The sequence below is a fragment of the Rhea americana genome, unplaced genomic scaffold (assembly GCF_003343005.1).
Source record: "Rhea americana isolate MKP2758 unplaced genomic scaffold, rheAme1 scaffold_29, whole genome shotgun sequence".
Classification (NCBI taxonomy): Eukaryota; Metazoa; Chordata; class Aves; order Rheiformes; family Rheidae; genus Rhea; species Rhea americana.
The window spans coordinates 5894674-5921512 of NW_028186412.1; the positions used below are offsets into that span (position 1 = coordinate 5894674).

General features: G+C 38.9%; 1 protein-coding gene across 1 annotated transcript in view; it reads left to right on the forward strand.

The window, feature by feature from the left end:
* Positions 1 to 26839, forward strand: part of DDX10 (DEAD-box helicase 10) — a 191248-nt gene that overhangs the window by 60153 nt on the left and 104256 nt on the right. The gene's annotated exons all lie outside the window — the stretch shown is intronic.

Below are 26839 nucleotides of genomic sequence, written 5' to 3' on the forward strand. Positions count from 1 at the left end.
GAGGSTGTCAAGGGSASRGGGMCAAACTCTTTTCAGTTGYCCCGTGTGACAGGACAAGAGGCAATGGGCAGAAATTGAAGCACAGGAAGTTCCRCCTGACCGTGAKGGGGAATTTCTYCMCTGTGAGAGTGACGGAGCCCTGGACCAGGTTGCCCAGAGAGGTTGTGGAGTCTCCTTYTSTGGAGATCTTCAAGGCTTGCCTGGATGCAGCCCCATCTACCATGCTSTAGGTGACCCTGCTTGAGCAGGGAGGTTGSACTAGRTGATCTCCAGAGGTCCCTTTCAACCTTATTGATTCTGTGATTCATGCAATGTCTAGTTAATGTGAGGTTGTATGTAAAAAGAGTGCAGCCTTTTGAACAGTGAAAGTTTACAAGTCCTGGCTTATGAATGGGATATTGTGTTTGCAAGATGGATATTCACTCTAATTTCAAAAGTCCTGTTACTTAAGGTTTTCATTTCAGGTTAAAATTTGAGCCTTGCTTGAATTGCACATGGGTRCTTGCAGAATGAGATTATGGTTTTGTTTTTCATGAGTGTTTGTTTTTCCTGGTATTTTCACTGCCGTTTGTGGAGCAAATTTAGTGTCTCAGCTGAAATACTAGATTTCTTTTAATTTAACAGCTGTGGCTTGTAGTAGTTTGTTACTTTTCTCTAGCTCTTGTTCCAGTAGGTTCCCCAGCAATGTAGCCTGAAAATTAAGTTCTTGTTAGCCTGTTGATTTTTATGGTGGCTGCCAAAAGCTGAAGCTTTAAAAAAAAAAATGCTATCTAGAATATATTTTTATATATGGTACGTAACAGAATGATGTAGTAACAAGAAAATAATGACCTGCAGCAGAAATCAAGTGGTATCATCAGTAAGAGATTGTGATAGGTCAGTGAGTGTTGATTAGCAAAATGCATTTTGTTAAAGGACTGAAAAGAAATGTTAGTCTTATTTCTAGCACTAGGACAGAGATTTTGAGTGGGCCTTTCTAGTAAGTCTAGCTTTTAGAGCAGTTTAGGACCAATGTTGTAGAAAAGAGGCATTGTAAAAGAAAGCTTTGTAGATAGCTGTGAGAGAAATGGGTAAATACTCTATTGAGACTGATGTCAAGAGGGAGTGAATGAAGAAAGGATGGTTAAGACGAGCAACTAGGGCAAAATGTGATAGTTGGGTATAGGAATGCCAAATTCATGAGACCTCTTTTTAGCCTGGTTCTTGGGGAGCCCATATGATGCTGTCAGCAGAATCCTGTCTCTTAACAATGTTTAATGGGAATTCATGCCACCTCTTATATGTTGATTTTTGAATGTGTGTTGCAGTGTATTGCTTAGTACTGCAATTTTGAATGCTGACTACTTTAGTGTGTCCTTTTTTTTTTTACTGCTCTTTAGTACAACAGTATTTATCATTTTATAGATTTAAAGGGTCATTGGTTCTGACCTTCCTGTATATCATAAGCTTACTATTTTGCTCTGTTGCTTCTGCATTGAATGCAAAAATTGACTTTGGCTGAAGTGGACCTTTTGAAAGGCATTCTGTCTGGATTTGAAATCATTAAGATAYTCAAAATCTACCACTGCTGTTTAATTCTTTTCAGTTATTTAACTCATTTGTTAGTGTTACATTGAGGAGGTGGAGGTGGTATTGAYGAATAAGGGGGAAAGAGGAAGAGAATACAGAATAAAGAAGCACTTTTGGCCTGCAAGAGAGACTTTATTTTAGTATTCAGAAGAATGTGAGAAGAAAATGTGATGCTGTTATGGAGGAGGTGAATGATATGGTACAAATTGAAAATGCAATGTGCAAATGCAAATTAAGACAGCATTTAGATTAGGGACACTTCATTACTGAATGTTATCAAATGTTGCAAGCAATTTGGAAGGCATCCCATGGTTCCTTAAGTATGGAAAGGATGGTGTAGGAGTTGAGGTTGAATATTTTGACTGATTGAACTTGAGTCAAATWTCTGCTTCTTGCTGGTTCAAGTATTATAATTAGTTTAACAAGGCAAGTTTTTAAAAATATTGTATGGGCCACATCAGCAGGTAATTTTTCTCTTTGGTTTCAAGATCAGTATTTACTCCAAGTCAAGGAAATGTTATGTTTTGATTTCTCAGCATTGTTCTTGTGGCTCTACTTTGACAGTCCTTTTTGATGTGGGAAATTTAAAGCATAAATTACTTTGACTTCTCTCCATTTTCAGGAAATACTTTTTTCTTTGTAGTACAATTGAATTTTTCAATGAGTCATTGARGCTAATCAATCCTGACACTTCTCTGATACTGCTAACCTTTTTATGGCTGGAAAAATAACATCTATGGATGCTTTTTAAGGCACTTATGAGCAATAACATTCTTCTAAAATGTTCTGTGATGTAAGGTAGAATAGMTGCTGGAGATTAAGAAAGCTGTAACAAAATTTCTGTTGAGTATATTGAGAAGAGATAAAGTGGTATGAAATGTGTTAAATTTTTCTAGAGAAAAACACTGGAGAAGGGARATGTAATTTTAGATTGAGAGTTTGTATTGTGTATGCATGCATACACAAAGACAGGGGAGGAGGGTAATGCCCCAGTTTGTGAGGGAGTGAGAGATTTGTAAGGTAGGCTTGTAATGGTGCTACAAAATCAGTAAAAGACAACAAGTACCTAATTTCCAGATGCTACATCTATGACATTGATTTTAGGAGTAAAAAACAAGCTTTCATACTCACAATTCTTAGGTACTTTTGATCAATTCCTTTAGAATTTCTTACTTCTTGAAATAAATGCCCAACAATTTACATAAAAATACCATGTCTTGCTGGAAGCTGTAAAAATGTGCGTGTTTGTGAAGAGGTATGACATTCTCAAAGGTCGCAAGTATCTCTACAGCTGTCAGTGCCAGAGTTTCTCATAGGAATGCTTGGTGAGATGGCTCAGCATAATAATGAATAGAAATGTATGATACAAAGTTTTTCACCAGTGAAGCCCTGCACTTAAATGCATTGACCTTAATCTATGGTGACTCAAGTTACTTCAGTCATAAGAGTATTTAGCGGTGAAAGAAATTTTAAGGGAATGGGAGAAGGCTGGGTTGTTGGTTTTAGTTATAAACCCAAGGCTGGCTTGTTTTCCCCTATTTGGTTTGTTTAATCTCTTTGAGCACAAATTTCCTACTACATAAAAATATTCTTTTTCATGTTAAGCAGCAGTTGTTTAGAATTCACTAGGCTGTTTGGCGCACGTTAATCTCCTGTGTGCATGAASTGAGTGTCTGTAGCCCCTCTTGATTGCATTTGTAAAGCTACGGGAAACTGTTGAAGGTCAAAGCATACGTGTCTCCTGACAACTGCCCGTGTCGTTCTGAACTGTGCTCTCAGGCTTATTAGACACACCTATCCTTTTCTTTTTATATATTCCTTTTGTGTGTCTTAACAAGTAAAAGCTGTAGCTGATGATCTTTGAGTGCTCTGAAAAAGTCCTTCCTGTTAGGTTGATGAGTTATAACCGAGTATCGCTGTCTTGAACCAGACTTTCACCATTCTACCTTCAGCCAAGGGGCCAAAATCTATTAGTGAGAGCAGTTTATGACTCTCCATCTATCTTCTTTTCCAAACTTAGGCTTCCTGAAATCCTACTGAAGTATATAGCTACTGTACTTGCATGTTCATGGTCTAAAATGATTCAGTACAAAATAGAAATTCAGTGCTTGTGCTGTGAGACCTGGGGCAACTGAATGTCAAACTCCATTTGATGAAATTGCATTCGTCTCCTACTTTAATAGGATTCTAGGGATAATATAGTTTAAATTTATAGTTGTCATAAGGATAAGGTCAGCGAGTTGATCAGAGATGAATTGGAATTGACCCTGTATTCTTTTTATTTGAGTTAATTTACTGACTTACTAGACTACATTCAGGTTTCAGTGCACAGTTAGATTCTSTGACATTCTGTAGACTTAGTAAAATAATATCTTTGAAAAGACGCTTCCCAAATGCTTTTGCCCCCTGATGTCTTTCCTAAGAACTGTTATTTTTGTACCCCTGAACCTGGCACATTTTACATGGGGTTAAATTTGGTAATATGGGTGACAACAGCCTGATGATTAACGTTTTGCTTCTTGTGGTACTTCTTGTGTCCCGGTGAGGCGTACCGACTCTTGAGAAGAATTTGTGTTTTATTTTGCCATTGTCTGGAAGATGCATATTTTACATGGCAGTCAGCAAAGGCTGAAGGGAAATGGTGTGTACATCTCAGGCAGTTTTGGTGTGAAGATATTTCCCATGATGGTTACAGAATAAGTTGTTACGGGTTTACAGCAGCTGTGCCTCATTTTGTCTTCCCTTTTAGTTCGTATATATTTTTTTCTTTTATTAGCTCTATCACAAAATTAACTTGACTCGAAAGAATTTCTTACCAATCAGTTCTTCTCATGCACGAAGATAAGTGCTGACTCTCCCTATGTCATATTTGTTCTGAAATAATGGTCATTAGATTTTTTTGGGAATCGAAGTGAGTTGATGCCATCCTGAGTTTGTTTTTATATATGATCAAGACTGGATCAGAAGATTTCGGATTCATCCTTGAGGACTTTAATCCTGTATAGTTTCAGATGTAGACTGAGATGCTGAAGTTGCATGATCTGGTTATGCATGGTAATGAGGAAGCAAACTTGAAGAAAACCAAGTGTTTTAAGTTTTTCAATTTCCTTCAGTATAAAGTGGTTTTAGTGGTTTGAAATGTGGCAGAATCCTTCTCTGCACCAGCAGTGGCAGTTTCAAGTCTTTTAATCACTGTTTAGCCTTGGCTCAAATTGCCTACAGGAGCAGAAGGGTGCTGCCTCAAGGCAGATAGTCTGCAGACAAATGGCTGGGTAAGATCTTCTTGGTTCTAGCCAAATTTCAGAGAAAGTATTGCTCAACCAACTGATGTATAGAATAATAATAGTACTTAAAATCTATGGGGAAGAGCATATTATACAAGAGAATGCAGAAACATAATTAAGCAGAAACAGCACTTTACCAGCATCAGAGATTTTTTTAGCTCTTCTGGGATACAAGATATTTTAAGATRTGTAAAATGTTAATACTTTGCCTTTTTATGGTGCTATTCCCTGCTTTGGGTTGACGTACTAATGGTAGTCAAGCCCCTGAAGCTTACTTCAGTTTTATGAGAAGGCTTTTGCATTTGTCAGATAGTGTAGGACATTAATCTCAGAACATCTRTGATTTATAGTACTAGATTGGCAAAAATTAGATTTTTAATGAATAAATCAATTCTAAGATCTGAAATGTTCGTGTTGCATCAGAAAAGTTTTGGTGGCTGTAGGCAACCTTTCTAAGTTCCAGGTCTGGATTAATTAGGATGGGCTATTCTTACATATGGCTTGTCGATGAAAGCACTTAAAACTTTAGTTAAAACAGTTTTAAAAACCCCACAGGCGTACTCCCTCTTGAGATTCAAATTGAATTCCAAGTGTTGGTAATCCCAGCTGTGTAGTCAGCATAATGTAAGGGCTGTCCAAGACATGGATTTGACAGCTGACTTTTGTAGGCAAAGTGTTTGAAGAGAGGAGAGAGCTGTCTGTACTAGCTGAAAAAAAAAAAAAAAAAAAAAAAAAAACAGGAAATGTTACTTTGGACAGTTGCTCAGCACAGGGTGTGCAGTGGTAGTAGCCCTTGCTCTGGAAAAGTGCATTGCCACACGGGGAGTGCAGGAAGGGGCTGGCGTGAATGAATGCTTTTTATTTCAGCAGATGATCTTATTGAGTTCTTGGAACTATGTAATATGATATATGCTTTTTCAGTGTTTTAAAGCCATTCAAATACGTGGCTTAAGGTGGGTGAAATTTTCTAGATAAACTTTGGAAAGTGAGAATAGRTTGTTCTGGGAGAGAGGGAGAGAGATGCAGGTTTTTCTGCATGAAGCAAGTCACCCAGCTTTTAGGCATTTAACATGTGTCCTTAAGTTTGAATGGCTACTGCAGTAAGTGCATTCAGAGATTTAAAAATCTTCTACATTCCTTGTCTTTACTTGGGAAAAGAGAGTATATTTCTAAGTCAAGTTTTGAGAGGATAAATCATAACTCTTCCTGGTGTACTCAGACACAGTGGAGGAGGCTAGGCAAGCTCTAGGGTGGAAGATGAGCCATCGTATCGGACTGGAGCTCTGTGCTGTCTGCATTGCCTGGCCTGTACTGGCAAGTACCAGATGTTCCAGAGGCTGGCTCCAATGGACAGGGTTTAAAAAAAAAAGAAAAAGAAAAAGCACATTTTGAATAGCAAGAAAATTGCAGCATACTAGTTTTTGATTGGTGCTTATAAAAGGGAAAAATGTCCGATAGTCTTAAATTTGGAAACTCCCATCCTACCCTCAGTTCCTTTAATATAAATACTCATCCCTCAATCTGTTTCAAGAAAAATATTTTGCAGAAAAGTGCCCATTTAAATTTGTAAGAATCCAGAGCATATATTTTGACCTTCRTTAGCCAGAAGTAAATGTGGAGAAAAAGAGGTTCAATAAATGACTTCTCTGATATTGTTTCTGTTGCTAGATATTTTTATATCCAGATGTCCTTGCAGTTCCTATAGAAATATAGTGCATTTTTGATCAAACCATGTTCTTGATACTAGTTGCTTCTTTTGGATATGAGTTTCACAATCTAATTATGTTTTGTATGAAGAAATATTTCTTGCCTTTTACTTCAGTTGTGTCTTTTTCATTTCGTGTAGTGTCTTTATTCTTGTATTATTAAACAATGCATCTCTTCACTTATTAGATTGTGGTGTTAAATTTTTTTATTTTTGCAGGCAAAGGTTCTTTTTTTTTAATCTACATGTGCAGGTTATTTTRAATATTCTTCACCAYTGCAGTCTTTTTTTCTCCAAGCWTACTSTAATTATTTTTCCATAGAGACAAAACAAATTATCAAGAAATCCAAACAAGTTGTTACATACAAATACTTTTAAAGTATGAAGTTCTGGAAGTTTGTAGCTTGAGGAGAGACTTAYGTCACTTCCTTCAACAGCTCGAGCATTTATTGTGATAGTATTTCTGCTCCTTTCATTCTAATAAAGAAATAATTGRTTGAAGATTGTTCTGCATAAAACTTGAAGTTACTGGCTTTAACAGTGTTCTCATGCTGAAATTGTATGGTCAAGGCATCCAACCAAACAAATGGAAGCAGAAAAAGCTTTATATTTGATTTGCAGAATAGAGTTATTGTTTAAAAAAAAGAAAAAGAAATAATAGATGCCTAGAAGGAAATGTGTAGAACAGACTGTAGCACGCACTGAAGTTTCAAGTAGTGCTGCTTGTGCTGYGCAAGAAGAGCATTCTCCAGCATCAGAGATGGTTCTTCCAGGTGTATTCCACTCTGTGTCAAAATATTCTGGACATGCTTCAGCCTATAATTCTACATACATCTGTGTTAAGGAGTTCAGAACATAAAAGGTAATATTGTACCTTTTAGTATACCAAAGCATAGAGTAAAATTTATTATGGATGTCTGTTAGAAACCTAGACAATCTTTGTCCAGCAGGTAGAAATAGGAATTAAACTGGCACGTGATATACAAAAGTTTCCAACTGAAGTTTTCCTCAAGGCTTAGAATCTGGACCTTTAGTAGCACAGAAACGTATGCATACTTCAGTCTGATACTGGAGGAACCGTGTGCTTTCTGTAGGGATACTCTGATTTTGCCTGAGAGGTGGTGAGCAAATAAAGTTGTGCAGTAACTTTAGTTTTCAGAAACTGTTCTAGCTGCCTACTGCTTGTTAACCAGCTTCCCCTAAAAACATTTTTAAGATACYATTTTCAGCTTCACTTTTTATTTAGGAAAATAAGTAATGCAATTTGAGAAAGTGATTTATTTGATTCAGTAACCCATGAAGCAAAACCGGGCTTCTTATTAAGTACAATATTAAAGAACCTTTGCATCAGTGATTGTTCACATAACCACATTTATTTGCTTTAATGCTCTGGAAATCTTGGTGAAATTGATGACACCAGTGAGCCMCAAACAAAGAAGAATGAAAAGGGATTTTTTGGTTTGCTTTAAGATGAAGACCAGAAACATCTTTCCAATTTAGCTTCATGTTTATGTGCTAGTTAGAGATATATATTTTTCCTCCATCCTTGAACATTCAGTATTTATTCCCTACTTCATTTTCAGCAGCTTTATTCTTTTTAAAGGGGAGGATTGTTTTCCTCTGGCAAACCTGAATTTTGAATTGGCATTTGATTTTTTTTTTTTTTAAGTGTTAAAAGGTGGTGTGTGCTTAAGGTGGTGTGTGCTTAGATATCTGTGTCCTTGAAGGACGTTAATTCTGAGCAGTTACTTGGCAGAGAAGATTGAGAGAGGAGATACAACACTGAACAACACATTCTTATAATAATGAGTGTAGTATTTTCTTTTTACAGGAGAAAATAGGCAACTTGATACAGCTGGATTGTAAAAACTGCAGAAGTGATTAACTGCTTTAGTGTAAATGAGTAAACTGTATGTTAAAGTACATGCTGTCTTATTTATACTAGACTTTTGCAGTTTATCACATGTTGGAATGTGCAGGGAACAATTATGTCTCTAGACAAGAAGCAAGGTTAGGTTTAAGATGTGTAAAACAGCTCAGTGTTGTGCTCCCGATAGATCGAGCACGGCTCTCAGGCTAAAAACATTTGTGAAGAGTCCAGTGTAGAAAGCAGGTGCTTGTGTGGTGTTCTGCCTGACGGGCTGTCCGTAGTGTCCAAGCGCAGTGCATGGCGCGGAACAGACGACTCCCCAGAGCCCTCAGGCAGTGCAGTTTGGGCTCTAAAGGGGGTAGAAACTCTTTGCTCCAGTATGGTGCAGAAATAGTGATGCTGTAGTTGCATTCAATGTGCAGAACAGTCTGGAGAGGACTTCTGCTGTGCAGGCAATAGGAAAAATGGGGTAGCTGTGTCCTGGAGATGAGGTTGCTGACTGTGTTTTGGTATCAGACAGGCTTTTTTTAGTAACCGTGCTGCTTTCGTTGGCTCTGATGTACCTGGAGTAAATTTCAGTTTTTGTTTTAGATRTATGTCTTGCAATCTACAATAGGAAGAGTTTAACAAACCCACGGGATGCTTCTCCTCAGTTGAACAGCATGGATTAAAGCCTGAATTTCTTGGGGTTTACTTATTTGAGTGGACCAAACATGTGTGTTTCTGGGTGGGGTTTTTGGCCTTGCTTCTGTGAGCTACTTTGGGTAAGTGGWGTTTATACAACGTAGATTCAAGGTTCACCACAGATGTATTTATTTGGAGGTCTATGCTCCCAGCTCAAAAAGGTATCAAGCTCTGATTCTTTCTGTGCATAGTGCATTGTGTGCTAATGAACTTTTTAAACACATTTTAAACTGCTAGTCTAGATAAAGCCAAAGTGAGAAGATAACATCTATTAAAACTTTCGCAAATGTAATTTTTCTTAGTTATGAAACATGCCAGGATAAGATTTTTAACAATTTATTATTCGTTATATTGAATGATTTCTAATAACTTTCATTTGCATGAATTCCCTTAAGAAGTAGTGTTTGAACAGTATTTAGAGTAGGAATAAAAATTTCAAAGGATGAGAACTTTTGAGAATTTTAATTTGCATATATATGGTAAAGCTTCACTGAGTATATGCAAGGTGATACAAAGGTTAGAAATAATATGCTGTCCAGTTGTATGTATACTGAGAAGTACATGTGCAAATTTTTACCCCAAACAATGAATATTTAAAATTACTTTGCATGTTGTACATACTTTATTTTCTTTTAAAAAAAAGCACCAAAGTTTCCCATTCCATTGAGGAAATGGGGAACATCAGAGGTTCTTTTGCTTTTGTAGTAACTGTTTGGAACCAGTGGTAAATTACATTTGAAATCCCATTTTTGAGTCAACTGCTTATGACAAACATAGAGCACTTCATCTGAGCTGGAGTAACTGCATGCAGCTGTCATGGCTGGGGACTATTTGGTTAAAAAGAGCTTTGCAGTGTCTAGGAGTCCTTCCAGACAGTAAGTTGAATTTCAGTCAGCAGTAGGCTCTACTGCAAAGGCAGCCAACTGTATCCTAGGTTGTATTAGCAAGAGTGTTGTCAGCAGGTTGAAGGAAGTGATCCTTCCCTCTATTTGACACCTTGAGGCTGCATCTAGAGCTCTGTGCCCAGTTTGGGGCTCTGCAGTACAAGAAGGACCTTGGCACAGGGGAACTAGTCCAGGGGAGGGGTGTGAAGGTGACGAGGGGCTGCAGCGCAGGACGTTTGAGGAGAGACTGAGGGACTGAGGTTTATTCAGCCTTAAAATTTCCTCTGTGCCTCCCCCCTCGTTCTCTCTCTTTTAATTGCTATCTGCAGCTGCCCTGTGGGAGGGCATGGCAAGGACAGAGCCAGAATCTGCTCAGAGGAGGGCCAAGATGCAGCAGACACATGGTGCCACATGGGGAATTTCAACTTGAAACAAGGAGAAATTCTTCAGTGAGGGTGGTCAAACACTGCAACGAGGCGGTGTGATCTCCATTCTTGGAGATGCTCAGATCTCAGCTGGTGAAGGCCCTGAGCAACCTGATTGAAGTTGAGCCCGCTCAAAGCGGGAGGTTGGACTAGGCAGTCTGTGGAGGTTACTTTCTTACGTGATTTTGCAAGAAAATAAATCCATGTTTTTTGTAACTGGGCAAAAATAAAAATGGAAGAGGTGGCTATTAACCTAAGGCTGGAGGGAGAGTTGTGGGGATTTGGTTTGTCTTCTAAACTTACACTGCAGTTTAGCATGTCAGTAGCAGAACCTGTTTAAACTGAGCAGTGCATTCCTGCATCCCCTTGTGCCTGGCAGCTTRTTCTTGCAGAGGTCATAAGACTTTATGGTAAACTGGATCAGAAAAATGATTCACATTACAACTGACTCTTCCTTTGTTTTCTRCTGGGTTATTTTTAGCTGAGATTGATCTGATTACCTGTGTAGTAGTACAAAATGTTTGCATCATTATAAAGAAAGTACGAGGATGGTGGAACTAACTCTGAGTGAGGCACTAGCGGTCTAACGTGACTGAAAACTCTACCCCGGCATGCATCAAGTTAGTTGTTGAATTGAAGGATGTTTCCTCCATTCTGCTACTTCCAGCATCGCTTCCCTGTATRTGTTTTTGGTGGGGGGAAGGCTGTCTTTGGCATTACTGAGCTGTCCTGGGGCAGCGTGAGCTCTGGCCCCAGCGAGGAGTGGGAACATGGATGGGGCTGTCTGGCAGGTAACTGCTGCGGATTGTGCCCAGCAGTCCCACCGCAGCCAGGTGATGTCATGTTTCCTTAGTGAAATTTCAAGGTACCACTTTTATACCAGTACCCTGAAACTGGGTGACCTTGCAGGAACTTTTCCTTTTCATTGACTGTCATTTCACTTTTTGAAGCGAAGTTACTGATATGCTGAAATTTGCTTTTAAGTCATAAAGTGTTTTAAAATATTCCTACTAAACTAGGTAACTTTAGTAAATAGTCATGTGTCTTGCACTTGGAACATACTGCACTTTATTTCTGTCTAGATTCTTAYGTGATTCACTGAGCTTTCTGTAGCTGATTCCACTATTAACATGCACGTGGTTTTGTGTGAGTTTTTTAAAAAAGTAAGCTATGGGAGAAGGGGATGAYGATGTTAGTTGTCTCATCAGTTAAAGCTCTGGCAAATCTTTCTATGTCAATTTAAGGTGCCTGTGGTTGTCTGCAACCCATGGCTGCAGGTTATATTTTCCTCTTACTGAGGAAACTCTTACTGATGGAAAGTATCAGCAGTTCAAACTGAAATGCTGGATTCTGAGCTGCAGACTTGAGTCCAAATTTCTGACCTCTTTTCTCAATGTGGTAACCTCCTTGAGCTACATGGGGTACAGCTGATTCTCCAGGGTGCTCTTTGAGCCATGGCATATTCTACAGTGAACCGCTATATGGTGAAGGGCAAATAGATGTTCAGTGATGATCTTGTTTTCTTCTTACCCAAATATATTCTTGTTAACTGAGAACTTGTTGAGAACTTGAGATTCAGCTTGTGACTCTTGTTAACTCAGCATTTGAGAGCTCTTGTTAAGCTCAGCACTTGCTATCTTATTTGATAAACAGATTCAAATCTGTTCCGCTCTTAAAAGCAAACCCGTCTTGCTTCTCATGCCTCAGTCTGAAGTAAAAGGAAAAAAAAAACTTACCTTTTACCTTTCTTTCCCAAAGTAGTGAGGTACTTGAAGGAGCATATTTCTACCCATATTTTTGCCTGCAGAATGTTTCCCTTTTACTGAAGACCACTAATTCTGTGTGTGATAAGAGCATAGTRTCTCCTAAAGTCTTCTCTGACTTTTCGAATAAGTAATATCATATCACATTACAGATCTTGGCAACCACCAAAAAGTTCATTTAAAGGATATTTAAATTTCTGGAAATGCTGTGAATAATATAAGCAATATAATTTCTCTCTTCTCTGTTCAGTAATTTTTCTCCATTTTATTCAGTAAACTTGGATTACTTAAAGATTTTTAGTCAAGGAGCTTGAGAGAAAACAAAACTAAGAGGTCAAACCAATTTTGATAAGCCAGATTTCTGCCTGAGATACTTTCCTTGGGCAGACTTGTTTTATTTATTAATGCCTAGAAGTTGCTTCATCAGCCAGTGGAAGGCCTTGATTCCCTTGTGAGTTTTCTGACTCGGTTATCTCATTCCCCTGTGCTGAAAAGTAAATGTTGGTATTAACAGAAATTCTGCAGGGCATGTTAGTTTTACCTACACTGTGTGTATATGTGTAACATGCATTTCATTACCCTAGTTTTGGTTCGTGATTAAGTATCCACTTCTGGAAGAGAGCAAGAGAACAGAAGAAGATATCTAAGTGGCCAAAATCATGGTTTAAAATAAACTGGGTAGGTGGACAAGGGTAGGTGGAGCTTATTTGAAAAAAAAAAGTATAGTATTATGGTTTATGCTATGCAGAAGTAGTAAAGGAGAAAGAAGAGCTCATTTATGCTGACACTGGTGCCTTCACAGAAGACTAGGTTTTCTGTTGTCCCTTTGGTAGCGACAGACTGCCAGTTTTGGGATCKGCTGCTGCCCCCCTTCCCTGCGCCGTGTTCGTTCGCCGGAATGACTGGATGCGTTTGGGTCGCCGCGTGCTTGCGCGTGCCTTTGCCGTCTGGGGGTTCTCGGATCACGATCCTGCACGGAGAGGAGTTGCGGAGCTAGTCAGGCGGCGAAGCTGAGGTCATCCGCAGCGGGTTCACATCTCTTGCACCACAAGATACTACTGGGTGTAAAARTGAGATCTTTCTCCTCTTGTACTTCATTTATACGGAAGTCGCATCCAAGAGCTGCAGCTTCAAATGATTGAGAATGGAGTCGGAGCCTGAGCGCTGCCGTTTGTTTTCGGGAAGCAAGCCGCCTCCGCGAGCGAACTGCTCAGCAGGGACAGTGCGATTTAGTATTACTCTTTGCATTTCCACTGAAGTCGTGATCCCACTGAAACTCTGCTTAAAAATGTTATGTGTTCCTATTTTACATAATCTGTTGCGCTCTCACTCCTTTTGAAATCAAACAAGTTTAGTGCCAGAATACTTAAGTTGTTAAGAAGTCTTAAAAACAGTTTCAGTGTGTGGCAAAGGTTACCTTATACAATATTACTTGTAACCAGTTTGTGGCAAAGTTGTTGTTTTTTGACATGAAACCCTATTTAAATTAACAGCTATAAGAAACAAGAAAAGTTAACTAATATGAACACAGTGGAGAGCTGAATTTTGAAATAAAATGGATCATTTAGTTTGGCAATTGCTGTATGTATGCAAGTCTTTGGAATACCACTAAAATAAAGGATTTTTAATCCTTCCTTTACCTACATAAAAGCAAAGCACAATAACTTTATAGGAGTAGCTTTTTTTTATGGGAAGCCTTATGAAAATGTGGCATTCAGTTGCTAAGTGTGAGTCAGTTCTGTGATGCAGGCAGAAGTACAGCAAGTTACTTTTGCAACTGAAAATAACACCTTGACCTCAGCAAATGGTACGTTCATAAATCAGCCAACTAATGTGATGTTACATATAAACTTAAATGCTGAGGCCAACAGACTGTTGAATGTGCTTTGATTGTTGTCAGCATTTCAAGCGTTCAGGCAACATATGCTCATTTAGTTAATTTCTGTTTTTTCAGTAGGAATCTACTGTAAGTTACTGTGAAGAGGCAATACGTTTTCCAAAGCTTATGTGCAATTAGAAAGCTGCTATCTGTTTTTTTTTTTTAAAGAAAAGCTTAGATATACGGTGCAATTAAATAGAATTGGTGCTTGTGTATCTCAAACAGAGAAGTTTTTCAGTAAAGTAACATGAAGTACATTTGTATAATCACCTCTCTCTCATGCGAACAACTTAAAATGTTTTTAATATGACAATTTAAGAATTACCAGTTGCCCCCTGAATGCTTGCGGTAGCTGTCAGAGTATTTCTTTGCTTTCATTTRGATATTAAGATGTACTTCAAATAAAACAGAAGTTTAAAAGTACTTTGTCTGTGCAGGTTGTCATCAAATAATTGAATTTGTTATTTTGCAGTTTGCTAAGACTCCCCGGGGTAACTTGCCTGAGCAGTGTGTCCCAGGAGGTGCTGTTATTGTTTACTGAAAGACGATCCAAGCTCTCGAGCCACCACCGCACCGTGATGGCAGGGCTGAGCATATTGCTGCAGGGTGTCGCTGTAGTTGACATGTTCGATTTAGCTTTGGTTAGGGCAGTAAATAAAAGGTACTTAATTTGCATAAGCTTACTAAATGGTGTTCTCAGGGGGAATAGCAATGATTTCGGATGCCGTTTTCGGTGCTGGCAGCTGATCCATTTACAAATTAGATTATTGAAAAGGGGTTACAGTCGGGAGGGGAGAAGTGGCTCGTTGCTGTTGTGTAGCAGTATCAGGGACATGGAAACAGTGTAAGTTATCTGGTAGGGGAATGAATGTTTAGCGTAATATTCTGTCTGGAGTGAACAGAAAAATCAAATACTGCACAGGTACTGTAATTTGAAGTTTAAGATGGTTTCAGATATTTAAATTCTGATGTAAAGAGGTTCAGTCAGCTCAGCATAAATTGCATGTGGATATCTGTTTTAACCTGAGAGCTTACATATGCTTGTTTTTCTGCATACRATAAACTGAAATGGATCGCTCGCTCTGAAATTGGCTGTATGTTATTTGCTCGAGTTTGATTAAATTCGTTTCAGAACAAACTTCTGTTCGAACCACTGCAGATTTCAATGAGAAAAAGCTTATGTGATTCATGATGTTTCTTGGAGTGGCAGATCGAAAAAAGAAAAACTTCAATATATCATTCTCTTTGAATAGAAAGCTTGCGTGCTGTCTTTTTAAGRAGTGACTCATAGATTAGCTTGAATTGGTAAGATCTATGAAAATTTAATACAAATGGCAAAAGTAAACTTTCTTTTAAGTCTTTATGTCATTGTTTCCAATTCCTCATTTAGGTCTCTATACAAGCCCTCCCCTTCTGTTGACTTGCTATTCAAGAGCATGGTACAACTGTGATGTAGGCCACACTTTTTGTGCATYGGTTTTGTGTATGACTCTCTCCCTAGAATAAAAAATGATTTGTTGATAAGCACAGTTATTAAATAAGTATATTAAAATCCTTCCTCTTTATTCAGAGATGTAAAATTAGTCTAGTCTGAATTATTAGGATGCTGATATRTGCTCAACATAGAGCTTTAGTGTTTGCCTCAGAAACAAATGATGTTGCTCTTTTRAAGACTACTTTTATTGAAAAACACTTTTATATATTTATATTAAAATATAACAAAACTTTTGACTGGTGGAGAGCACTGAATCTCTAGAAACAGAGTGAAAAGAGTTGGAGTGTTTAGAAAAACTTCATTATTCTAAGATTTGTCATAGMGTTACAGAGCACTGGAACAGATTGCCCAGAGAGGTTGTGGGGTCTCCTTTTCTGGAGATACTGAAAACCTGCCTGGGCACTATCCTCTGCAACATGCTCTACGTGACTCTGCTTGACAGGAGAATTGGACTAGATGATCCCCTAGGTCCCTTCCAACCTCAACTATTCTGTGATAGCTTAAAATGTAGAATTTAATTTGCAGAATAGCCAGAATATTGTTCAAAATCAACATCAGATTGCACTCTGATGAATTGAAATTATGATTTAATTAATAATACATAGTTAGAATGACAAGTGGGAAATTAGGTACATGGGAAATAGTCTTTATGTACTGATCCAGCTTGCCAGTGTTTATAACTTCTTAGACTTGTCCATTTATTAAAACTTAAAGCTTTTTCTCAAAAAGCGCTACAGAATAGTTAGTAATAGATGTTGACTGTGGTAATGTTTTATACTTATTACCTCTAGTCTCTTCATACATTGTGAGCTAATTTAATAGGTGTTGCACAGCAGCTTTAACAAATACTGTTYGTTTTCACTGAATGCTTTCTGATCTGAAAACATAGTGCCTTTACACCCCGGATTAACGTGTCATACGTTACTGTTGTGGCAGTCCTCAGTTCCATGGCAGTAAATAGGCAGCTTTGATTAACTGTTGCAGTGCAGTCGACGGGGTTGTAATTTGTCAGATGAGACTGCCTCRGTTTCAGCGTGGAAATGTTTGCAGTGGGAGAAGCTGAGAGCTCTGCCCGTTTGCCTGCATCGCTGATGTTTCTCTGTTGTTTCACAGCTTAAATAGCAGGATTTGTAGGGTAAAGGCTGTCATTCTTCTAGGCACTTCCTTGGTCCTTACTGAAATTCTYAGTGCTACATGGTGTCAAAATAAAGCATTTTTTTTAAATGAAATAAGTATGTTCATGTGCTTATGTGACAAATTGATAATGCATCTCGGGAACAGGTAGGTCAATTGAGAGACAGAGTATCGGAAACATCCCGAAGAGGAGTCAGGGCTCCAAGCGTCAGTGGTGCAGCTGCCTGACCTTAGCTCGCAGCGCCGCCAGCACTGCGGGATGTTTGACTGACTCAGGATGCAAGTGGGAATATTTTCTTTAGTACTGCAGTATTCATCTTCATTGCAGACCAAGAACTGTGGTGTTAAAGTACTGTTCTGTTTTTAAACGCTACCCCACCCCCCAGTAATAAACCTTGAGATATGGATGAGACAAGTTATTGTAATTGCTTTTAGCTTTGCATRTGTAAATAGGAGCACCATAATCTGTTGGTATTTTGCATTTCCCTGTGCCCATTTTGGTGTAAGCAAATTGCTGTCTGAAATAGTAAAATACCTATTTAGTTTGGGGGCTTTATTACTCATCTGGTAAATATTGATAATGTAGCCGATATTAAATGATTGGACTGTACAAAAGTGAACTCAAAACTAGTTATAAAGATTATCTAATAATGTCTTAATTTGATGAGAAAGYGGTATTTTTATGAGAGCTGATTTGAATAGCAAGTGCTGATATTTAAGAAGAATTTCAACCWAAATTGTAGACCTAGTGATATTGGACCTTAATTTCCCATCTTTGGCATGAAGTTCTTAAGGTGTTTTAAAGAAAAATTGATTTTCTGTCTTGCTGTTTATTTTTCTATCAAGAGCAGATTCAAAACCCTGCAGATTTTATTCTGAATCTTTATGCGGGTAATTCGGTGATAGTTTTCTCAGCTTGAAGAAATGAATGAGCAATGGGTTTAGTACTCAGGTGTTAAAGCTGTCGTGTCTTGCACATGCAGTGAGAGTTACCTGCCTGATCTCCRCCTCGTATTTCCCTGGGGCTAATGTTTGTACGTCTGCAGGGGTGCATTACGGGCTGTTTCTGTCACCCTATGACCTAGCCGGGTGTTGGCAACTCCTGTGGGGTAAAAGAGTGGGAGGGAGAGAAGGAGCGTGGTGTGGTCCCCCRGCTCGTGGGAGCTGGCACCCAAGGCTCCAGCCTCTCGTCCCGCGTCCCGGTGCGGGCAGCGTCGCGTGGTACCTGCCTTTGTGGGTCACTGCCTTGTTTGCTGGGAGAGGCAACGGCTGAGAGCTCTGGTTTTCGTGCCTTCTCTTTTAGATGCTGAGACATTTTTACCGATAGGGACTCATCTTTCAATCTCTGCAAGGTTATAAAGTTCTGTCATACATTTGATAAAGTTTAACAGTAGTTTATTTAAGGTACATGATAGGGAGTCATTAAGTCAGTACTTAACTAGCAGTTTTATGCTACAGGATGTTCATGTGTCATCAGACTAACCTGTAAAATACTTGGATTTGAATTACTTTTCCTGGCTGACTGTGTGGTATGTTTTATGTAGACAGAATATAATTTAAAGAGCTGGAGTCTGACGAAGGCATGCAGCACCCGTACAGAGCGCTCCATGGCGGTTTTAATAATCCGAAATGGTGTTCTGTTTTGCCTTAGGAAAAGGGACACCTTTAAGCATCTAATCCCCACAATATTTTGGAGCATTCATTTCTATTCTTCAGCTGTTTCACTGCTGCTTTTTTTGCTTGGGAATTATAGACCGTGTTAGAAATCTGCTTAATTGAGATCTGATAAGGGCATTTCCCAACATGGTTTGTTTAATTCTAAATTTATCATTATGAATCTCTTCTCACCAAGGCACCATGGTAATGCAGCTCGCTCTCATTCATGTGTGAATAAATTCCATCTCTAGTGTACTGCTTTTGTTTCTCCAAAATCCTCTGATTCTGTTTTATTTCTGTGTCTGCTATTAGTGAGTGGAGCAAACCTAATGCCTGTATGCAGCAGTAAGTTAAATGATGAGCTGCATTATTATGGATTAGTTTTGTGGGAACTAACGTTGAAATTCAAAGGCGAATTTTTGAAGGCAGGTTGCAAGGCTTTTCTGCTGTGTATGTGAATTTTGATAGCAAATGCAGCTTGATGCTGTCCCACAATCGCAGAACAGTTGGGGATGGAAGAGACCTCTGGAGATCATCTGGTCCARTCCACCTTTGCTAAAATGTCACTGTAGACACCTTGTAATGCTGATGATATGTTTTGTGACTTTGTTTAGATACTGCTTTTTTATATGCATATATTTTTTGTTGAGTAATGTTCCTCATTAAATATTACTGATTTGTGTTGTGCTGATATGTATTCAGTGCAAAACACCTGTCATATACCATCTCAATTTACTTTCATTCTTGATATGAATTAGATAAATATGTGCACCTAAAAATGTGTATGCATGTACACATATGCACAGACAATTTGTACACCAACAAGTATTAGACTCTGTTTGTTATGAACCCATATTGTAGTTACTAAGGCAGGCATTCAGGATAGTGATGTCCCAGCATTACTCTTTAATGACATAGTCTTACTTATATCTTTCTATCACCAAAATGAACTGTGACCATAGACTTCAGCTCAGTGCTGTAATAGCATTCCCTAGGATGTGCCATTCTCAGCAGTTGGACAGATTTTGGAGGGCCTTCTTATGACTTGCTACTCTTAGTCCTTGCTTTATGAGATTATTGCAAACAGTAGGACACAGTAGCTTCTGAAAATATCTTCCCTTTTAAGAGGTCCATGTCTTTTCATTGTACATTCATGTAGTTCATAATACAATTCTCATTTTTCATCTTGAGATGTTACTCTAATGTGACTTCTAATTTAAAGCAGGAGACGGAGGTTTATAATTATTTATAAATATAATAATTGCTTWTGCAAGTTTCAAGTGTGTAATCTGAACACTACTAGATAAGAAGTTATTTTTTTCTTGCTTCCAGTGATGACCTGAAAATGGTAAGATTTTAAAACAAAAGACTGGGATCAGGACAGAAAAAGTGATTTTACAACCTGCCCAGCCCCAACCCAAACAGTTCTAAGTCTGAGTTACAATTTACAGTTGGCCTTGGGCAATCTCGCTAGTGCACTTCATGGAAGTCAACACTCCTCAGCAATACGAAATGTCAGTACTTCTCTAGATGTATACTTCCAAGTCTGTAGTTGATGCTGTCTGGTGATATGAACCAAAGGGGGACCTTCTCCAAGACTGGACAGTAAAGGCTCTGGAAGCAAGGTAGTTTTCAGTCAAATTGAATAAACTTGCAAACTGTGTTTTACTTGAGGATTTTGGGGGATTTAAGGTTTTAGGCCCCTTTCCTCAACAGTAGTGCCAACACGATGATGATACTGTTAGGACAGGGAAAACTCCTACAACCAGTTCTTCCAGACTACAAGGCAACTGCACTATTAATAATCAGGAGAACTGTTTAAGGCCTTCTCAAACACTAAAACCTACTRCAAGTTTTACGGGGAAGATAAGACAGATGATTTCATTTTTCTATTCTTTCTTAAATTTATAGGTATATCAGTGGAGAGAAAGGAGAAAAGAGAAAATCTTTGGCTCTGGGCAAAGAGATGAAATTTTAAACATTATTAGCTATCTGAGGCAGTTTATAAAATAGCATCGTTTGAATTTAATAGTTTTATAGATGAAATTTCCTGTACAAAAAATATATTTCTAGAATATAGTTTTAAGGCAAGAAAATTTTAGTATCAAATCTGTATTCCAACAATAGTGGGTTTGGCAAGTCTCTGTAATCTTATTTCTCTTGCTGATTGTAGCATTATTTCTATTATTCAGGATTACAGTGAATCTTGTATAACAGGGTATTTGTCACTATACAGTCCTTAAATTTTCTCCTTTGTCTTATTTCTTTCTATCTCATACCTTGTATCTAACAGCAAGTCAAGGATTTATTTATTTATTTATTTGAAACACAAATTCTGGAATGGACTTTTGGGTTTCTGAACCAAGATTCTTAGTATTTCATATAGAATCACAATATTTTTTTCAGTTCCATCTTAAAACAGGCTTAGACTTCTTGGCTGAATTATTGTTTGGGAAGCCATACTTCTGCTTCTCTAATGATTAAAACTCTTCTGATTGCAGCTTAATTTTTTTTCAGATTCAGTTTATATCCATCTTCTCTTGTCCAGTCTTTGTTTTTAAATCTTAAATCTAAAAAATTTTATTTGCTTATCAGTATTTTAGAACAATAGTTTTCTCTCATAACATCTTCCTAGATAAGCTCAGGAAGTGTGGGTTAGACGTGTGGACAGTGAGGTGGATTGAGAATTGACTGAAAGGCAGAGCTCAGAGGGTCGTCATCAGCGGCATGGAGTCTAGTTGGAGGCCTGTGGCTAGTGGCGTCCACCAGGGCTCAGTAATGGGTCCCATCCTGTTCAACTTCTTCATCAGTGACCTGGATGAGGGGACAAGAGTGCCTCCTCAGSAAGTTTGCTGGTGATCCCAAGCTGGGAGGAGTGTCTGACACAGCTGAGGGCTGTGCTGCCCTTCAGAGAGACCTGGACAGGCAGGAGAGCTAGGTGGAGAGGARCCTCCTGAGGTTCAACAAGGGCAAGTGCAGAGTCCTGCACCTGGGGAGGAATAACCCTAGGCACCAGTACAAGGTGAGGTCTGACCCTCTGGAGAGCAGCCCTGTGGAGAAGGACCCGGGAGTGCTGGTGGATGACAAGTTGACCATGAGCCAGCAATGTGCCCTTGTGGCCAAGAAGGCCAATGGTCTCCTGGGGTGCTTTAGGACGAGTGTTGCCAGCAGGTKGRGGGAGGTGATGCTGCCCCTCTCCTCAGCCCTGGGGAGRCCTYCTCTGGARTGCTGTGTCCAGTTCTGGGCTCCCCAGGACGAGAGAGACATGGAGCTACTGGAGAGAGTCCAGCGTAGGGCTACAAAGATGATCAGAGGGCTGGAGCACCTTCCCTGTGAGGAACGGCTGYGAGAGCTGGGCCTCTTCAGCCTGGGGAAGAGAAGACTGAGGGGGGATCTTATCAACGTGTATAAGTACCTGAAGGGAGGGTGTSARGGGRACRGGGACARACTCTTTTCAGTTGTCCCRTGTGACAGGACAAGAGGCAATGGGCAGAAATTGAAGCACAGGAAGTTCCGCCTGACCGTGAGGGGGAATTTCTTCMCTGTGAGAGTGACGGAGCCCTGGCACAGGTTGCCCTGAGAGGTTGTGGAGTCTCCTTCTGTGGAGATCTTCAAGGCCTGCCTGGATGCAACCCTGTCTACCATGCTGTAGGTGGACCCTGCTGAGCAGGGAGGTTGGACTAGATGATCTCCAGAGGTCCCTTCCAACCTTACTGATTCTATGATTCTATGATAGCCTTATCTGCACGCATCACTCACTTTAGTGTACCTTGTACAATGATGTCTATATTTTCTGTCCTACCCAAATATACTTTTCAGAGTAGCCTAGGATSATGTTTGCCCTTCCTGTCAAGGATCATACTGATGTTAGTCATCTTGCAGTTGGCTCAGATATGCAGGGTTTGTTTGTAGGTCTGATCTGTAGAAGAAAGTCGCTGTGTCACTTAGCATCTTCCTCACCCCCATGCCCATGAGCTGCTAAGAAGAAGCCTTCCTTCCCGCTTTATGCGTAAGCTGTCCACGCATTTCATCTGTGTTGCTTTACTCTGCATCTCTTTTAGATGGTTCGTATCTAAGGCATGGTGATCAGAGTAGATGTAGTTATCAGAATGCAGGTATATTGTGAATTTATAGTGGTGTTTAGTTTTCTGTTTTGTTCTTGATTTATATCYCTTTTTGATTGCATGTAAGTGTTTAGCTGATATGTTCAGAAAATTATGCATGATGATTTTAAGATTTTTCAATGGGTAATACAACTAATGTAGAACTCGTAATTGTGTTTATAGTGCTGTATAGCTATTTTTCCCTGCATTTTGCATCTGTTGTAATTCAGTATGTCATTTTATTGTCAAATTGCTTAATACTGCTGTTATCCTTCTAAATAAGTCTGCATTTACAATTTCTGTCACCTCATTATTCACTCCCTCTTCCAGATTTCTTGTGAATGTATGGAACAGTGTAAATCCTAGCTGAAATTCTTGGAAGCACTGTTACCAAGCTTCCTGCATTGTGAAAAATGTCTTTTTCATTTTTCCCCTTTTCTGCAACTTAACTCTTTGCTAATCTGTAAGAGGGTCTGCCCTCTCATCCTACAGTGTTTCTTCCTTTGTGTTCTTCTCTGATCTTTCCAGGATGTGGCTGTCTCTCTCTTCTCTCCATCGTTAGCATACCCTTTGAGCAAAAGTCATTAACTACAATTCTAAAAATACTAATGCCAAGACTGATACTTCTAGCATCAGTGATAAACGTGGGCAGCTGAGCAGACAGCCACCGAGGTGAAGACAGTTACTCCTCGTAATAGAGAAGCTTCAGGATGGGTAGTTAGCTGAGCTGAAYGCTGCCCTGATGCGTAGTCGAGGTTCACGAGATCCGTAAGATCTGAGTCTTGAGAGCTTGGAGATGGCATATTGCACTGAGCCTAGCAGATTCAGCTCCTTTAAGTGCATTTGCAGTCCTGTTACTCTGCTCAACTCTTAYCATTTTTCCACTTCTTTGATTCTTTGTTACTTAATAAAAAGCTGGTAGTGCTTCAGTTTATCACAGTTTTCCCCCCTCCTCTGACTRTTGCATGTGTCTTTATTTTTCCAGGGGCAGTTTTCTTGGCTTTCCTTTCTCYCCTCTCTTAGGCTTAGGAAGTCTGTGTCACACAATGGGGGCAATTCTTGTTATTTTAGAGGACAAAATTGTAAAGCTTTTGTACTGCTTACATTAACTTTTAGCTTTGCACAACTGTTGCATTAAAAGATTGTTGTTGGCTTTTTTTTTTTTTTTTAAGAGTGGCTGTCCTGTACAGCATGAATTAATGAATTGCAGGAAGTGTGTTGAGCATCAGCATGGGCCTTTTTTTTTTTTAATTCTTCTTGTGCATTTTCAAGATGAAGGATCCTCAAGAGGAGGGGTCCTGGTTAATGTGGTGTGAAGCTGGTCTTGAAAATAACATAGCGAATGCTCTTGAATTTCACAACTGTCTTTGTCTCCACTGGAATGATCACAGCAAAAATGGCATATCGTGGCGCTGGCAGGATGCTACTGGCAGAAATCAGGGACTTCTGATCCCTATTAAAACTCTCTTCTTTCCAGGATTACTGCATATCAAAATTGATTTTATTCTCTAGTGTACTCACATTTTAATTSTAAATACAGCTTGAATGCTTTGTGGCGATGCACCTCAACTTCATTCCTTCCCTTTCTCATGGGACCTTCCTTCTTGTTAATTCTTTTTTCATATCCTTTTGTTTTTCATCTCTCATTTTATATCCTTTCTCAATGTCAGTAGGATCTAGTGGAAATRATACTAACAGCACTTGTTGACAAGTTTTTTTCCTCCTGTCCAGTGACAGTACTCTTATACCCCAATGTTACACAGCTTCTTATTGCACGTGAAGGCAGACAGTGATACCATAAATAGTTTGTGTAGGATCAGGCAAGTGAATGYATGAACTGTTTTGGAGAGTACTTGATATTTTTGGAGAACTAAGAGGAATTTAAGGTGATACCTATCTAGATTAATGCAATTTTAAAAAGTTTTTCAGATGACCTTTATTCTCAGAGCTTGCTCTTTGTCCTCTGTGCTTTTTATTTAATCTATTATGTAACCTCTATTTACTGAAATTTGCATTTCTGCCTTTGTGAGTACATTATTTTTTCAGAAGCATTTGGTCTAGACATAAAGTTTTATTGAAATTTCTATTTATTTAGGAAATGCATCTCTAGAGACTCCAGAAGAAACAATGTACTGGAGTATTTAAGCTATAGTGTTTCCAAAGTATTGCTTTAAAAAGAATTTATAAAGGAAGAGAGTAGTAGGACATTAAGTTTGCAACTAGAATAAAAATTGCTTTATGGATATAATTTGAAAGAAATCTAAGATATTACAGTAAATAATGCCACTATCACTGCTTTCATTAAATGATGCACAGGCAAATAGTGTAAGGGATKTTTAAACATAAAGCTTGCTCCAGTTAGAGGTTAACAGTTTGTATTTGAAAAAGAGACCATTGCAAAGGCTTAACACATGCAGTTTCCTTTTTAACTGCTTAAAACAACCTGTCAAATGCTTTCCATCAGATTTGTTGCTTGCTCTCATCTTTTCCTAGCCATGTATTTCACTAATGCTGAGTGATATTTAGCAGAGCACTTTGGTAATGGCTCAACAATAAGACTATGTTTGATTTGGGTGTAAATGTTCTCCATTTGATGTTGTATTTTCTTATGTAGTTCAGCATTTAGGACACAACTAATGAGGGCTTGTAAACTGTAAGGGTTGGGACTCAAGGAGATGTGCTGCTTTGCAGTGGAGAAGGCTGAAGAATTAGCAGCTGGAGACCCTAAGTGCTCACCCAGCGGCACAAAACGTGAGAATTCCCTTTGGAAACTGCAGCTACTGGCACAAAACAGCAAAGAACCCGTGGGTGAGGATCACGTATTGAAATGACAGCACTGGCAACGGGGCAACAGCAAGATAAAAACAAATGCCTCGTATCACTGTGCCTTTCATTACTGTAGTGAGGGGATTTTATAAATGTCTTGAGGAATGGGAATCTTAGGTCTATGGATATTTTGGACTGATTGCAGTAGAAATCTAGTGAAGCATTTCTGCTCTACAGTGCATCTAAAGTGTTGGTTCCTGAATTATGGCCTGTAGACTAGTGTTAAACCTTGAGATTTATGGAATAAAGGTAGCTGAACGCTAAGTAGCATTGGAGGAAGCTGAGAGGCAAGAAAGGAGAGAGAGTCACTTTATTTTGAATTCCATGGATTGCATCGTAGAAGGGGAATTGCTAAGGTAAAAATCTTATCTTTGAGGGCAGATGTACACTTAAAATGGAGTTTTCTTTTATCTATAAATCAACCAAAATATAACACGTAACCTGATGCTAATGATGTGCGTTTTAATTAATCCAGACAATCCTCAGTAAATTTAGTTTGTTTGGGTTAGTGTAGACTATAAAATCTGCAAGTAGTTATTGGGACTTCGTTGTTCTAGGCCTGTAACTTACTGTATCCATGCTGTGACAAGAGTTTACGGTTCAGGAATAAGACAGGAAAGCAGGTGGATGCAGAAGACAGATGGGGAAGCACAAGGTAATGGAGACAATTACRACTAGCGTAATAAGCTGTAGCTGCAGTGTACCATCTGCCCAACTATGAAGAGAAATTTTGTAATACTGTTTTTTTTATTGTAGTGCAATRTTTTCTCTTTCTGCCGTAGGCATGTAGCTATGTATGTGCATATTTAATTACATGCCTGAGCAGTGTTGATGGGTAAAGCGTATTATGGCTGCAATGAATTGTTACCGAACTCTGACTTCAGCACACACACACACGTGTGTGTCTGGCATGCCTACTAGAATTACATTTTGTAAGGGGGTATTGATGAATATCCATGGGTAGTAATAATCCAGATAGTATTTCTTCTAGTCTTGAGGTGAAGAATTTTCTTTTGTTGCTGCTTTATTGCCTAAGATTGTACGCTGACAAACTCAGTTAGAGTTAGCAATAGTCATCTTCATGCTGTGCAAAAGTGCTAGAGACATAAATAACACCTCTTGTGTCTAATATGTGGAACTCCCAAGTTCTCCTAAATCAGAAAGCTCACACGAATTTATAAAGCTATACAGAGCTGTGGTTCCCCAGCCCAAATCATGCTTTAAGTCCTGGTAGGCTGGTCAGCTCCGCTCCAAAGGAGTAACTGTGTTCCTTCAACTAAGTAATAAAAATTTTTATTGCTGAGAGKAGGAGGAAAGTCAAATACTCTGTTATGTCATATGTCACTATTTCCTCAAAAAACACTTTGCATCAGATCTGGAAAGTTCCTGACCAGTGTGGTGTCAGGTTTGATCTAGTTGACTGTGGTGATTAACGTTACTTGTAAGATAGAATGGAACTGGATATAATAGAATGATGAAAATTCATTTTCAGGAGAAGGGTGATGATTGGAGGAGAACAATTTACAACTGAAGTACCTTTTAGTTAATTAACTTACCACTTT